Below are 16676 nucleotides of genomic sequence, written 5' to 3'. Positions count from 1 at the left end.
TTCTTCCCTTTCTCTCTCATCTCATTCTGGGGCTCCAATTGTAAATGTGTTAAACCTATTCACAGTGTCTCATTTTTTTTTTTTTTTACTCTCTTTTCTGTGTTTTCCACCCATTTGTTTGCTTAAGTCTGATTATTTCCTTTTGACCCATCTTCCAAATTGCTAAATCGTAAATAAGTAAACAAATAAACACTCTGTGCATAGCGTATACTCAATAAATGTTAGCTATGATTATTAACCCCTACATAACATTAGCGGGACTTGGGAAGATCAAATAACCTTTCAAGGTTACATAGTTAGTGGGTGGTACAACCAGGATTTAAACTCAGAATCCACAGCCTTAATTACCTTAATTATTTTATTATGATACTGTTGTGGGAAAACTAGTAGGACACTGCCGATGTGTGATGATTTACCTTCTTCTTTACTGTGGATAGTGGCTTTGTTATCTGGTACGTGTGTAAATGTATGTACATTTTAAGTCTGTCGGAATGGAGTTCATTTCAGCCTAATCCATACTGCCGTCACCATCCTTAGTTTTGCTCGAAATACCTAATTCCCAAATAGGAAGCTTAATTCTCAACTGTCGTTCTGTAAATGCAATCAGTGGGAGCTCCATTCACAGAAAAAAATGAGCAGTGAAGCTAACACTTCTTGAGGTAGGAGGGTGTGATTCCAGAATGAAACTCATGCTGCTGCCATCCTAACCCTTAGGCTGAGATGCGACTCTGGTGGAGGAAATGAATGAATCACCATTTAAAAAAAAATTATTCTTTAACTATTTGGAGCAGCACTACTTTAAATAATTAAAGGAATCCAAAGGGGGGAAAAAAAGAAATAGAGGTTTCTTCTTTTGCTGAAAAAGCCAAAAAATATCAATGTTAACCAGCTAAGGAAGAAGAGAGGAAAAAAAAATTCAGATGGTTCTTTATTTATGCTTAACTAAAAAGACATAGAAAGCAAAGAAATCGTATATAAAACTGGAATGAGAGCACACTATAAGAAAGTATAATTAATTTTTTGTCCAAACACAGACACACACACACACACACACACACAAATATTGCCTTTTTTTTTACAGTAAGTTCAGTGATTTAATTCTGTCTCTAATCATTGGCTCTTTTTATCCTCTTTATTCTTTTCCCAAACTATCATCTATTCTATTAACTTTAATGATCACATCTACAGATGACACCTGAATATTCACGTCTTATTTAAGTAGGAGTTTCACTTTTCCAACTGCTTAGAGATGTCTGTTGATTCTACTGCCATCAGTCCAAACCAAATATATTTAAAAGTGAACAGAAGTCCACTTCTACCTGGATCTAGAAAACTGGAAAAAGTGTTGTTCCCACCCTTACAAAAAGAAAAAGCTAGATAATTGCCGTCATCATGACTTTTCTTAACTCAATCAAAAAGCTGATGTTGCAGGACAACCAACTATACCGAAATCCAAAGAAATGCAGAAACTTTCAAGGAAAGGTAGGTCCAGAGAGTAGCTCACTTGTGACTGAGCATGAGAGGAATAGATGCCAGGTGCTACACAAGCAAGTAGAAGGAATATAACCAGTTTTCTTTTAATAAATTGCTAAAGGTTAAGTGTAACCTAATGAGAGTTTAGAAGTTCACGCTCACTTGCAGACTCTTCTCCGTGAATATCCACTGGGTGCTTATGGGAAAGAGTGGGGGTGGGGGATGCAGGGGGAGAGACCAAGAGAGCTTTCCTCAGGAAAGGAGTGAAGGCTCAGTGCAATTCCTCCTGCATGGAACAAAAGCCTTAAGCTGCTGGAGGAGGTGAAGAAAATCACATCATCCCCAGGGCACATGTGAATACCCTTTGTGGCTGGGGAAAGGGTAAAAGAGAAAAACGTTTGGCTCAGAATCATATACCAATCTCATGAGAGTTTTTTATTTACAGCTGGGAGAGGGACAGGAAACACTCTCCCACGTAAGACTAGCCAAAGATATAAGGCATTTAGCTTCCGTGGCAGGTTCACTGAAAGAGCTCCACCCTCAAGATCCAGGAATACACAGCCTGCCTAAAACTGGGGCGCCATCAGTCCAGCCAGCACAAGATTATAAGTAATAGCAGTATATCACTGGGGAAGGGACAAGGCCATGGAGCAATATCCGCTCTGTGACACAGGCACACGGGGAAGTCCTAAAGCTGAGGATGGAGCACAAACAGAAAAACACTGTGGCAATTCAGAACCCACCCCAAACACAAAGTAACAGTAGAGAAATTTAAAATTGGTGGTGCACTGAAGGTAACCATGACAATAACAAAACTCAAACCCACCTTAGATTTTGACTAGATTGACTCAACAGTTCATACTAATAGCTTAGCAGAAGAGTTATGCCTAATTCCAGGAATAAATGCTATTTGCTTCCTTCTCTACTGGTCCACACACAATGTCATTCATTCAGTCAAAACTATAAGACCCACAAAGCAAGGAAAACAATCAGCTCACTGTGAAGAGATACAGCAATCAGCAGAACAAGACTCAGAAAACCAAAATGAATCACAGGATCCTTCCCCTTAAGCTTGTTTATTATCAAATGGAAGTAGTCTTGAAATATTGGGTGACAGCAAAAGGAAGGAACTAAGGAATAAAGGATGAATTGGCATGTCTGGAGCTGTGTGGACATAGGCACAGAGGCAGGAAATAACCTAGCAAACAAGAAAAATTATTACTCAGTCCTATTTTCTACAAACTTCTAGCTCTAGCCATATGATTTTTCTCACCATTCTATAAACATTCACATATTCCCTCAACTGAGATTTTTTTTTTGATTGCTTCCTCTCTCTTCAATTACCTAAATCCTTCTTATCTTATAAGTTCAAGTTATACTGTTCTTTGTCTCCCTTTCTTGAACAAGTCAGTCTTCCTTGATATTTCCCTTGGAGTCTATAGCCTTAATTTCTTTTGTTATCCTGCTGTGATGCCATTGCTGGAAAACCAATAGGACACAGCAAATATGTTGCAGAACTGGACCACTTTGGGTAAGGAACTCTGGGAGAAAAAAGAGCTATATCACCCTTTCCCAAATCATTCACTCTGATATTTGGAGGAAGAGAGAGGTCTATTTGTGTATTCCAGGGTGGCTCCAACCAAGAAAACAGTGTCAGAGGGAGGCCAACAGGGCTCTGAAAGTGTTTTTATGGGAAAGAGATTGACAGGACCTGTGAACTAGCTCTGGTATTAAGCTGTAAAGGGTGGTGACTCTTGGTCTGTGACATAGCTGATTTGGGAAACAGTCCTGACACAGAACTACTTGAGGTGGGCTTGCTCTGCTATGTGTGTAGACCGAAATACTGGCTACTTTTTTGCCTACCACACAGCTGCAGGTCAATCTGTAGAATGCCAGCCCACTGTTCAGTGAATGACTAATTGCTGAATTTACTTATTTCTTTTAACTATTTTCAGTATTACAGCAATTTGTAGTGGATGGGATAGTGTTTAACAGCTTCTAAAGGCCTCCAAAAAGTTTTAGTTAACCAGTTTTTATTTGTCTTTAAACAGTATTTTAAGAAAAATTTAATTTCCCAGAAGTTAAGGATCATTGAGTGGTTTAGTCTTTACTTGAATAAATTCTGCTTATCAATATATTTATGGATAAAATTGATTGACATTTCAAACTTGCTTGGGATGAGGTATTATTCCAAAAAGCACAGGGATCATCATAATAAAAGTATTTAATCTAATATTTGGATAAATGCATTTTTTTATTGATTCCAGGATTCTATTTATTTTATAACATTCACTCTATGTTAAACATTACTAGCTTTATGCAGTAACAAAGATTTTTAAAATGCATTGTAAAAGATTATTACAGTAGAAAGAAACTATAGGTTACTTCATTTGTTTTATAATAATAAATATTGCAAAGGAATAAATGAAATTTAATATGCTTTTTTATCCTCAACAAAACAGAAGCAACCTCAGCCCCTATCTGTACTCAAATATAAACATACTCCTATTATCCATTAAATAACAACTGATAGCTAATTTATTTTTATCATAATTAGAAGCATATTGCATTTTGCTTTTTTAAGCCAATCCATCAAATGTTTACTAAGCAAAGAATTATGCTAGTATACTAAGAGGTTCTCAAGGGGGTCATATGTACACACACACACATATACCTCTCTCAGTATTTTGTATGTAACAAACTGTATATTTAAAAAATGAGAGTACAGACATAATTAAGATTTTTGTTTTAACTTGTCTGAACACTCCAAATCTTCTGCAGCAGTTATGTATTAATATTTTAATGTTGCCATCCCACTTATTTAATGGAACAAATAATTCATATGCCATAATTATAATCTGTTTCACTGTATTTTCTTGTTAATAAGCATGAAAAATCAATCTTTCCTGTGTCTCTCCCTCCCTTCTTCCTTCCTTTCTTTCTTTCTTCCTTCCTTTTCTTTCTTCCTTCCTTCTTTCTTCCTTCCTTCCTTTCTTCCTTCCTTCCTTCCTTCCTTCTTTCTTTCTTTCTTTTGTCCTTCCTTCCTTCCTTCCTTCCTTCCTCTCTTTCTTCCTCTCTTTCTTCCTCTCTTTCTTCTTCTTTCTTCCTCTCTTTCTTCTGAATGTCATCTATTGACTTACTCCTATTATTCTGGATTTTTGCCTGAACTGGGGATTGCCAGAATAGAAAGCTTGTGGAACTTTACCCAAACCATTCTGTGATGGCCATGGTTCACAATTATTAGATATGCTACAAACTGGTACACAAGGAATAGTTCAGGCTGGTGATTAAGAGCATGGGTAAACTCTTGGCTCTCCTTACCAGATGTGTGAACTTTAGCAAGTAATTCGTTGGTCTATCTTTAGTTCTCTGATTTGTACAATGGGGTTTAATAGAACCAATCTCATGAGGTTGTTGTAAGGGATAGTGTGATAGTTTATGTCAAGTCCTTAGCATAGTGCTGGGCATGTAATAAACACTCAAGAAATATTTGTTATTACAATTAGTAGTAGTGTGAATACATACAAGATCTTATAAGAATACAAAACTGAGAAGACCGGAAGGATCAGAGGAGCCTTTTTTTAAAAAGAAAACATTTTTTTTATTGTAAAATATAACATACATACAGAAAAGCGATAACGTTCAAGGCATCATTTAACAAGTAGTTAGAGAGCAAATTTCAAAGAATGTTATGGGTTGCAGTTCCACAATTTCAGTTATTTCCTTATTGTGAAATATGGCATATGTACAGAAAGGTGATAGCTTATAAAGTATGATTTAAAAAGTAGTTATAGAGCAAATAGAATGCTATGGATTACAGTTGCACAATTCCAGTTATTTCCTTCTAGCTGTTCTAATACCCTAGAGACTAAAAAAATATATATTTATATTAATTCAGTATTCATAATCCTTTGTTAACTTCTATCTTGTTTGTTGCTATTCCTCCCTCTTGTTTGATCACTGTTTCAACCTTCAGGGATATCTGAGCAGAGACCACCCTAACTTGTTCATATTGTAAAGGAGTGTTGACATTATGGGGAAGGGGGCTGCATCTGGTTGATGTTCTTGAAGAGGCTGATGCCTCTGGGTTTTGGGACTTACCTGGCATAGGAACATTCTGGAGGATTTAAGTTTCTGAAAAATAAACTTAGTGAGTGAAACTTTATTATAGAGTTTCAGATAGGGACCGGGGTATTCTTTAGGATTTGAGGGACTACTGTTGATTTGGGCTTGTCCTACTGTGGCCATTTGGCGTATCTATCTGAAGCATTCATAAGAATAACATCCAGGATAGCCTCTCCACTCCATGTGAAATCTCTTAATCACGGAAACCTTACTTTGTTACCATTCTTTTCCCCCTTTTGGTCAAGAAGACATTCTCAATCTCTCAATGCTAGAGCCAGGCTCATTTCTGGGAGCCATGTCCTACATCACCAGGGAAAATCACTTCCCTTGGAGTCATGTCCCATGTAGCAGGGAGGGTAATTTTATTTGCAAAGCTGGACTTAGAGAGAGAAAGGCCACATCTGAGCAACAAAAGATGTTCTCTAGAAGTGACTCTTAGACATAATTATAGGTAACCTTAGCGTCCCCTTTACAGCCATAAGTTTCACAAGAGCAAGCCTCAAGATCAAGGGCTTGACTTATTGAGTAGGGTGCTCCTAATTTCACATAGCATATATTCTGTCCAAGATAAACAATCAGTGTCTCACATTATCTTCACTTAGTTGTACAATCAGCACTCTCAATTTTAAACAATTATAACACAAAACACCCCAAAGCTCTTATCATCCCCTAATTATTTATCTCTAGTATTAATGTGGAACTAGTAAGTTTAAATACAGTCCCTAGTATGCAATATGTAGTTTTTCCCATATACTACTCTGTTGTTAACTCTTTGTACCAGTGTCATACCTTAGAAGTGGATCATGCAAGCACTTTTTATATTTGTAGTACTAATCTGTGGGATACATGCCTTTAATCAACACTTTCAATCATGTTCACCCTCAATATGGCACTGATGCCTATAGTCTTATTAACGAACTGTAATCACCCCTGTCCATTCCCATGCCTTTTAAGTTCAACCTCATTAGCATCAGTACATATTAGGTTATCATTCCCTCTTCACTAGCTTCTGTCTATCTCCAGGTCCCCTATCTTCTACATTTTATGACACTGATTTTACATTATTCAGGGAGTTCAGATTAGTGATAACATATAATATCTCCCCTTTTGTGTCTGACTTATTTCACTCAGCATTATGTCCTAAAGATTCATCCATGTTGTCACATGTTTCAGGACCTTATTCCTTCTTATTGTTGCATAGTATTCCATCAGAGGAGCATTTCTTGATGAAATGATTTTTAAGATGAGATTTTAAGGATGGGATTTGATCTAAAATCTGTCATTTCTTTTGTTCATAAGCAAATTAAAAGTGGCATTAGCATCTCTTTGGGTAAACATTTTGCAATATAATTGGCACTAGGTGTTGTTATTTTATCAAGTGCAATTTCAATAAACTTTTTTTAAAAACTGAAACTAAAGAGTGAAAAATTCCAATGTCTGAGAATTTGGTCTTATTCTGAATTCTTTTTAGAAAGATTTGCAATAATTATTGTATATAGAAATATTGGAGACTACATGTTTATTTTTAGATGGGAAATTAATTCAAGTTTCAAGAACTCAGAACTCTTCTTAACTCTGGGCTGAGTGTCTTATCCTCCTTAAGTTTTCAGGAACCAGATTCAGCTGTAGTGGAGAGCATACAGTGTCTGACAGGGCCATTCCACAGGAACAGGAAACATTTATAGATGAAATCCAGGGATACTTTGCTAGGAAAAGGATCAAAGAGGACTGCATACAAGCTGAACACTGTAGGCACCCACCCCACAAACTCCCCCAGTCTTGCATGTGTTAATGTTAAATCCTGACTATAATTCTGTAGCCAAGTGTATGTTCATGAAATTCTCATCTTAATACCTACAATGTGGATCATCTCTTTCCTCCCTTGTCCAACTACCTCCTGTTTCGGTTAGCTAAAGCTGCCAGAATGCAACATAACAAGAAATGGATTGGCTTTTACAATGGGGATTTATTAGTTTACATATAACAGTTCTAAAGCCATGAAAATATCCCAATCAAGGCATTAACAGCATGATACCTATTCTGAAAAAAAGGCTGCAGGCATCCGGGTTTCCTCTGTTAGGTAGCGAGGCACATGGCCAGCATACAGTCACTCTCTTCTGGGTTTCATTGCTTTCAGCTCCTGGCTTCAGTGGCTCTCTCAGCTACTCTGGGGGCTTTCCTCTAAGCTTCTCTGGGTGTTTCTCCAAGCTCTCTGGTGTTTCTCTCTGAGCTCTCTCAGCTTTTTGTCTTTTATCCTCATAAAGGACTCTAGTAAAGGATTAAGGCCCACCTTGAATTGGTCCTACTCACAATAGGTCTGCACTCACAAGAATGGATTAAAAGAACATGGCCTTTTCTGGGGTACATAACAGCTTCAAACCAGGACACTCCCTGAGTTTTTACCCTACTACCATGTATGGGGACAGAGCACCAAATGGTTTGATAGATGTTCCTGAGCCAGTGCCAGGTGACACATATCCTGTGTCAGTACTATCACTGACATGTGACACACGTCTCCCATTTCTGAGATAACACAGTGTAATATGCCCTGTTTCCCTTTGTTCACTTAGAGGTATGATTCTACCACCCATCTTATTTTAATACACTTCCTAACATTTTCCACATTCCAAAATCAAAATTTTTTGATGTTTGTGTTAAAAAAAAAATCTGTGTTACAATAGACTTCATCTTAGAGGGAAAATGCTCCAAGAAAAATGTGTTTGGAGTTTTATCAAATCCAAAACAAAACAATTTAAAAGGAACTCGAATCATAAGGAACCAAAAACATACAATTGCTTGCCAAACCTAAATGATGACATGAACATTTGCCTGTAGGGAAGAATACATCAATTGAGGTAGAAAAATAAAGAATAAAGAAGTTGGGCATGTGTTTCTTTAGCTTAACTACTGATACAGGAAAAATTTGATTTGAAGGACGATGTATATAAAAGTATTACATTTCTGCTTCAAGGACTCATTTGATTTTAGTGTGCAATGAAAAAATATATATTTTGACCCATTCTCAATACTAGATATAACATGAATTGCAAGGTCCTAGAGCCTACATCCCAAAATAATTTTCCTTAACCTTTGGGACAAAAAGTTTTCACAGTAACTCCCAGTAGGAATGTTCCTAGAATTCCATGACTGGTACATTTACCCCATCACTACCATCCATAGTGTCTGTGATTTTTTTCTTTTATTATTTCTGTTTGTCTCTAGTTCCCCCTTCTTTCTGGGTTTTGTTATCTCAGCCCAGCCAGTCAGTCATTTAGGTTTTAACTTAACTTTGGTCTGCAGTGAGGAAATTTCCGTATAAATATTATCCAGAGTGACAGGGCTAACGTCTAACTACTTAAACCAGCTTTATGCTCCTTAACTCATTAAATGCAGTTTTAACAGATTGTTACCAGGTCAGCTGGTAATTCAGCCCAGTCCTAGCCTTCAGAGACTGTCCTTGGTCCCAAATGAAAACAATTTTCTCTCTGCAACCTCCAGACACTGCCTGAGCAAGTCTATTTAGATAACATCCTACATCTCTTTATCAATTCTCATCTCAATATCTCTTCCATCTGTTTAGAGGAAGTGATTTAAGCTGATGTTTCCTCTTTCCAGACCTCTTCTAGGAAATGTATCTGTATAAAGCTAATGGACTACTCCCACTGGGCTCTCCTAAGACCCTTACAACATCCTATCCCTTCTCTATCTCCCATGATCTTGAACTATCCCCAAGTGCCCCGCTACGTAATTTCTACATTTCATATTGTCCGTCATTTTCTCTCACAATTATATCTCTGGTTTTCTCCCTGTAGTATACCCAGAGCTTTCATCAGATCCCTCTTGATATAATATTAAACCTGTTGATATTTTACTCTTGTCAACATTTAGAAAGGAGGAGTACTAGATCCTTAAATCTCACATTCATTAGGGAAGGCTTTTTGATCACAAGCCTTAATCAGCTAAGGCCACACTAGCAGTAACCACTTTACAGTTGGCACCTGATTGAGAAAGGAAGGCCCCATTACATAAAGGCATAGGCTAGGGCCTGATGAGATCAGGGAAAGATCAACTTCTGATACTGAAATTAATAAAAAAGATTGGATAGGATTACCCATCTGCAGAAATGGCTTACCCACTCTAAACGGTTTATAAACTTGTCCCCTAATGGAACATTCTCTTTTAGTCCAATTAAGAAAGTCACTGAACTCTCAAAAAAACTGTAGCCCACTCACTGGTATTGTCAAATGCCTCAGATTATTGTTGTGCTGTCATAACAAAAGGAGTATTTAAAGCCTGCCTCAGACCTAAGAAAAGAAAGGCAAATCGATATTAGTTTTATCTAGCCTTTGCAGATAGAAGGACCCTTCAACTTCAGAGGACGAGTGTCAACTATTTAGTTAGAAAATAGCTAGAATACAGCAGGGGCAAGCTACACTTAATTTTCTAAAAATACCCAGCAATTACATCTGAACTATTTTTGTTATAATTATTCCACCAAGTGGTGTAGTCGGTTGCAAGAACTGGGCAGAGGAGTGGATAGGAATGACATGGATGAGGGAAAGAATGTACAATTTAGTGCCTGATAGGAAAATACATTCCTAAACGGAAGTTTTAAGAGAGATGCAGCTCAGGAGTGGGTGAAGAGAAAGAAAGGCTGGGAGAAAGGCAAAGCTGACCTACTGATAAGAGAAAGTTAGGATGAGGCATAAGCACAAGGAGCGCATTTATAGATAACTGCTGAATCTGAACGCTTGAGTGAAGAGGAAAATTGGGAGATGTCCCATGTGGAGGTTGCAGTAGTAAGCAGTTTTCCAAATGGAGTTGATACTTTCTAATGCCAAGCAATTGCGGGGTAAGCATTTACAAACTAGACAAATGATGAAGAAGGTAGGCAACAGAGTGTGATTAGTTGGACGTATCAAATCACTGATAAAGACATGTTAAACAAATGCTGCTAAAACTTTATTTTCGGTGTTTCCCAAACTTGAGTCCTTTGGGTAGCACTTTCACTGTCTTTGGACATATTCTCATACCACCTATACTCTTCTTTGATTAATATGGTTCTTTAAAACAAGTAATTTTTAAAAATTTACCCACTTTAGCTTCATTCTATGCATTAGTATGTATGAAACCATGAGTTTGATATATTATTTAGATCTGTTTCTAACACACATGAACAAAATTTTAACCTTAAAAAAAAAAGTTCTTCATCTGCATGCCCGCTGAAATCCTCTAGCATGCTACTGATGTTATACAGATCCCATTCTGGGAAACCCTATGATATATACTGTCTGTCCACAGAATTGTTGTGGTGTGGAGTTTAAGAAGGGAAGTGGTAAATGCATTTAAGGCTCACTTTTCTTTTTCAGGCTCCTTTTTGCTTTTTGATAGAGAAAAGCAGGAGAAAATAAAGCACCATTAACTTATCCCTACATGGGTGGCTCAGAGGTTTATTGTAAATTATTAAAACTACTGGATTACTTGAAGTATAAGCCAGAAAAGGTAGCCATTAGCAAGAGCACTTGGATTAATGTAGCAGCCAGATCTCCCCTGGTGTGGAAGGAACTATAGGTTTCCTGATAGAGAGATGGCTCATGGATACTCTAAATATGCTTTTACCCAAGCTACAACTCACCAAAGAAGAAGGCTGCATATGGGATGAACAGTGTACCTTTTTAAAGACAGAACCTCTATGGGGAAAATCAACTAATACTTACCCAAGTACTTTCATATAGTGAGTGGGGAGGAACAAGTGAAGATCCATGCTACCAGAATCCCCTTCCCCACTTATATTGAATTTCAATCAAAGTGTACCACCAACATTTAAAAAATTCTTTTGTTCTCTTCTACGCTATTCTGTTTTTCTTTTGTTTTTGTTTTTGTTTTTTATTCTAGTCTATTCTATTCTGTGGCCTAACTAATGCCCTAAAAGGCTTACCATATAGAAAGCAGAACTTACCCATCTGAGTTCCAGTTGAACCAAAAAAGCCTGCCTGGATCAGGCTTTCCAACAGCAAGACTACATTGAAGGCAAACTACCTTTAAGTATCAGAAGAGTTATCTAATAACTAATGGTATCATTGTACTTTAAACAGAATAGATTGATGAGCTACACCAAGAATACCACAATTGCTAAATATAATAGTCTGCACTTTGCGTTTGCACTGCAACTTAGATAATACTGCTTTAAATAAATCACTTTAATTCTGCCCAATTACGTATTTTTGCTTACACAATCTGGGTGTAGCTCCACTAAAAATATTTTGAATCAAAGCTATACATTGGTGTGCTTTATTATCGTGGTCACACGTGGCTAAAACATATTTATATAAGGATGCTAAATTTGATCTAGTTGAACTGAATGTATTCTCTTTTTATATATTTTTATAGTACAAAATATTTTTATTTGTGCTTTATTAAATTTTATGGCTATTTCCCCCATCAATTTCATAGGAGTATTTTTTTTCACTTAGCATAATGTTTTTTTAAATTCTTTTTAATGCAGTTTTCAGATGTATTCACACACCATAGAATCAATCCAAAGTATACAATCAGTGGCTCACAGTTTCACCATATAGTTGTGCATTTATCACCACAATCAATTTTAGAGCACTTTTATTACTCAAAAAAAAAGAGAGAGAGAGAGAAAACCCAAAACATCCTATACTCCTGATGCCCCTTATCATTGACTCCTAGCACTGATGTGGCACACTTAATTATTGTTATTTTTTTTAATTAGAGAAGTTGTAGGTTTACAAAAAAGTCAGGTAAAAAATACAATGTTCCCATATCCCCTATTGTTGACACTTTGCATTAATATGGTGCCTTTGTTACAATTGATGAAAGAATATTAAAATATTACTGTTAATTATAGTCTATAGTTTACACTAAGTATATTTTTCCCGTATACCACCCAATTATTAACATATTGTAATAGTGTTGTACATTTATTATAATTCATGAAAGAATATTCTTATATTTATACTATCAACCACAGTCCATCACCCACAACAGGGTTCACTGTGTTATACAGTCCCACGTTTTGTCTTCTGCCTTTCCTTCTGGTAACAAAATGACCCAAAACTTCCCCTTTCAACCACATTCACAAACATAAATCCACACTGTTAATTATACCACAATAATGTGCTACCATCACCACTAACCATTTCCAAACATTTAAAATCAACTTAAATAATTCTGCACAAATTAAGCATCAGCTCTCCATTCTCTTAATCCCATTCTATCCCCTATATTCTACATTTTAACTCCATGAATTTGCTCATTATAATTAGTTCATATCAGTGAGATCATACAGTATTTGTGCTTTTGTGTCTGATTTATTTCATTCAACAAATGTCCTCAAGGTTCATCCATGTTGTCGAATGCATTAGGACTTCATTCCTTCTTACAGCTGAATAATATTCCATCATATGTATATACCACATTTTGTATTCATTCATCGCCTGATGGACACTTGGATTGTTTCCGTCTTTGGGCAATTGTGGCTAATGGCTCATGAACAGTGGTATGCAAATATCTTTTCAAGTCCCTGCTTTCAGTTCTTCTGTGTATATACCTAGTAGTGGGAATGCCAGATAATCTGGCAGTTATCTGCTTGGCTTCCTGGAGAACTGCCAAACTGTCTTCCACAGCAGCTACATGATTTTACACTCCCATCAGCAGTGACTGAGTGTTCCTTTTTCTCCACATCCTCTCCAGCACTTGTAGTTTTCTGTTTTTTTTAAATAATGGCCATTCTTGTGGGTGTGAAATGATATCTCATTGTGGTTTTGATTTGCATTTCCTTAATTGCTAGTGGTGTTAAGCATCTTTTCATGTGCTGTTTAGCCATTTGTATGTCCTTTTTGGAGAAATGTCTATTCAAGTCTTTTGCCCATTGTAAAACTGAGCTGTTTATCTTTGTATTCTTGAATTGTAGGATTTCTTTAAATATTCTGAATATTAAACACTTATCAAATATGTAGTTTCCAAATATTTTCTCCCATTGAATAGGGTGCCTTTTCACTTACTTAACAAAGTCCTATAAAGCACAAAAGTTTTTAATTTTGAGGAAGTCTCATTTATCTATTTTTTCTTTCATTGCTTGTACTTAGGTTGTAAAGTTTAAGAAACAATTTCTTACCACAAGGTCTTGAAGACATTTCCTTGTATTTTCTTCTAGGAGTTTTATGGTCCTGGTTCTTATATTTAGGTTTTTGATCCATTTTGAGATAATTTTTGTATAAGGTGTGAGATAGTCCTCTCTCATTCTTTTGCATATGGATATCCAGTTCTCTGAGCATCGTTTGTTGAAGAGACTATTCTGTCCCAGTTGAGTTTACTTGGCAGCCTTGTCAAGTATCAATTGGCCATAAATGTGAGGGTCTATTTCTGAACTCTCAATTCAATTCCATTGCCGATATAGCCATCCTTATACATCTATATTCATAAGAGAAATTGGTCTATAATTTTCTTTTCTTGTATCTTTATCTTGCTTTGGTATTAGGGTGATTTTGGCCTCAAAGATTGAGTTAGCTTGTGTTCCTTCCTCTACAATTTTTTTGGAAGAGTTTGAGCAGGATTGGTATTAATTTTTCTTGAAATGACTGGTAGAATTCACCTGTGAAATCATCTGATCCTGAGCTTTCCTTTGTTCAGAGATTTTTTGTTTGTTTGTTTTTAATTCAATTTTATTGAGATGTGTTCACATACCATACAGTCATCCACGGTGTACAGTCTGTTGTTCACAGTAGCATAATATAGTTGTGCATTCATCACCAAAATCAATTTTTGAATATTTTCATTACCACACACAAAAAAGAATGAGAATAAAAGTTAAAATAAAAAAGAACACCCAAAACATCCCATACTCCCCATCCCTCCCTATTACTCATTTACTTTTTGTCCTCATTTTTTTTCATTCATCTGTCCATACACAGAATAAAGGGAGTGGGAGCCACAAAGTTTTCACAATCACACAGTCACACAGTATAAGCTATGTAGTTATACAATAGTCTTCAAGAATCAAGGCTACTGGGTTGCAGTTCAACAGTTTCAGGTATTCCCTTCTAGCTATTCCAATACACTAAAAACTAAAAAGGGATATCTATATAATACATAAGAATAACCTCCAGAATGACCTTTCAGCCACTGAAACCTTATTTTGTTTATTTCTCTTCCCCCTTTTGGTCCAAGAAGGCTTTCTCAATCCCACAATGCCAGGGCGAAGCTCATCCCCACAAGTCATGTCCCACATTGCCAGGGACATTTACATCCCTGGGAGTCATGTCCCACATAAGGGGAAGGCAGTGAATTTACCTACAGAATTGGCTTAGAGAGAGAGAGAGAGCACATCTGAGAAACAAAAGAGGTTTTCTGGGGGTGACTTTTAGGCAAAATTTTAAGTAGGCTTAGCCTCTCCTTTGCAGTAACAAACTTCATCAGGGCAAGGTCTAAGTCTCAACCTTGTAAATTGGTAGCCCCCAATGCTTGTGAGAATATCATTAATTCCCCAGGTGGGGAAATTTAATATTACCACATTTTCCCCCAGTGCCTCAAGGGGGCTTTGCAAATACATTTTTATTCTCTGCTCAAATTACTCTAGGATGTATTGGGGCTTCACACTAACCTGTACAAACCAACTGGATTTCACTCCCTATTCAGCATTCCATGTAATTATTTTGTGTGAGTAAACTGACCATATAAGTTAAATTGTATAGTGTGTTACAAAAAAATATTGTTTTGCACATAATGAACATTTCTTCCTTTGGTCTCACACAGAAGTTGAAGTTTTAAAACACTGTCAATATCATCTTTTACCCTTTAGACTGATTTACCTTAATCCTAACCAAGTCCATTTCATTTATGTCGCTAATCTAAGTCTGATCTCTTTTTTCAGACTCTTTAACATTTGCTATATGGGGTAATGCTGACATTCACAGCTGCTGGACTCTAGCTCTGAGTCTCAGGTGTCACACAGATACCCAAAGTTCCAAGGACCAACCAGGTTATACACAAACAGCTCAGCCTCTCAGAATTTAGAAAGCCATTACAACTCAGGAATAGATGTAACTGCTGTAAGAGCTTGCAATCTAGGAACCTTTACAATAAGCCTTCCTCTGAAAACCTATGCTCTCAGGCTTTGGTCTCAGAATTTGCACATTATGTAGTTAGTTCATATTAGTGACGCATTGTAATGTTTTCTTTCATTTCTGGTTTGTTTCACTCAACATACTGTCCTCAATGTCCATTCACCTCACAGCTTCACTCTTTCTTGTAGCAGCTCAATATTCCATTGTATGTATACACAACAGTTTGCCACTTTGTTCATCCACTGCAAATCATGAATAATGACACCATAAACCCCACTGTGCAAGTGTCCATTTGTGTCCCTCTTTTCAGTTCTTCCAAATATATACCCAATAACCAAGTTGCAGGACCATATGGCAACCCCATGCTTAGCTTCCTGGGGAACCACCACACTGCCCTCTAGATGGACTACACCATTCTACCATCCCACCAACAGTAATTATGTATATCCCTTTCTCCACATTTTCTCCAACACTTGTATCCCTCTGTTTATTTTTAGATGTTTTATTCACACACAATAGATTCCATCCTAAGTAAACAATCAATGGTTCCCTGTATAATCACATAGTTATGCATTCACCACCACTATCTATATAAGGACATTTCCATTTCTTCCACAAAGAAAGAGGACAGGTGAGAAAAGAAAAAAGAAAAAGAAAGAAAAAGATAACTGAAAAGCAACAAAAAATAAAATTAAAATAAAATACAATTTAAAAAGTCAGATAACAACAGCAATGCCAAGAATTCCATACCCCTCCCCTAGATCTCCCTGTTATAGACATTTAGCTTCGGTATATTGCCTTTGTTACAATTAATGGAAGCATATTACAATGTTACTATTAACTATAGACTCTAGTTTGCATTGATTGTATTTTTTTCCCAACACCACCCCATTTTTAACAACTTGCAAAGTTGATGTTCAATTATTCTCCCTCATGTGAAAACATTCTTACATTCTTACCTTTAATAACAATCACTGACCACTCTAG

At 36.6% G+C, this 16676-nt stretch overlaps 1 long non-coding RNA gene across 2 annotated transcripts in view; it reads left to right on the top strand.

Annotated features, from left to right (window-relative positions):
- LOC119509015 overlaps nt 1-16676 on the top strand; it is a 34767-nt gene that overhangs the window by 16400 nt on the left and 1691 nt on the right. The gene's annotated exons all lie outside the window — the stretch shown is intronic.

This window comes from Choloepus didactylus, chromosome 14 (assembly GCF_015220235.1).
Source record: "Choloepus didactylus isolate mChoDid1 chromosome 14, mChoDid1.pri, whole genome shotgun sequence".
Classification (NCBI taxonomy): domain Eukaryota; kingdom Metazoa; phylum Chordata; class Mammalia; order Pilosa; family Megalonychidae; genus Choloepus; species Choloepus didactylus.
Note: the sequence above shows the minus strand (reverse complement) of the source record. Positions and strands in the feature narration are given on the sequence as shown.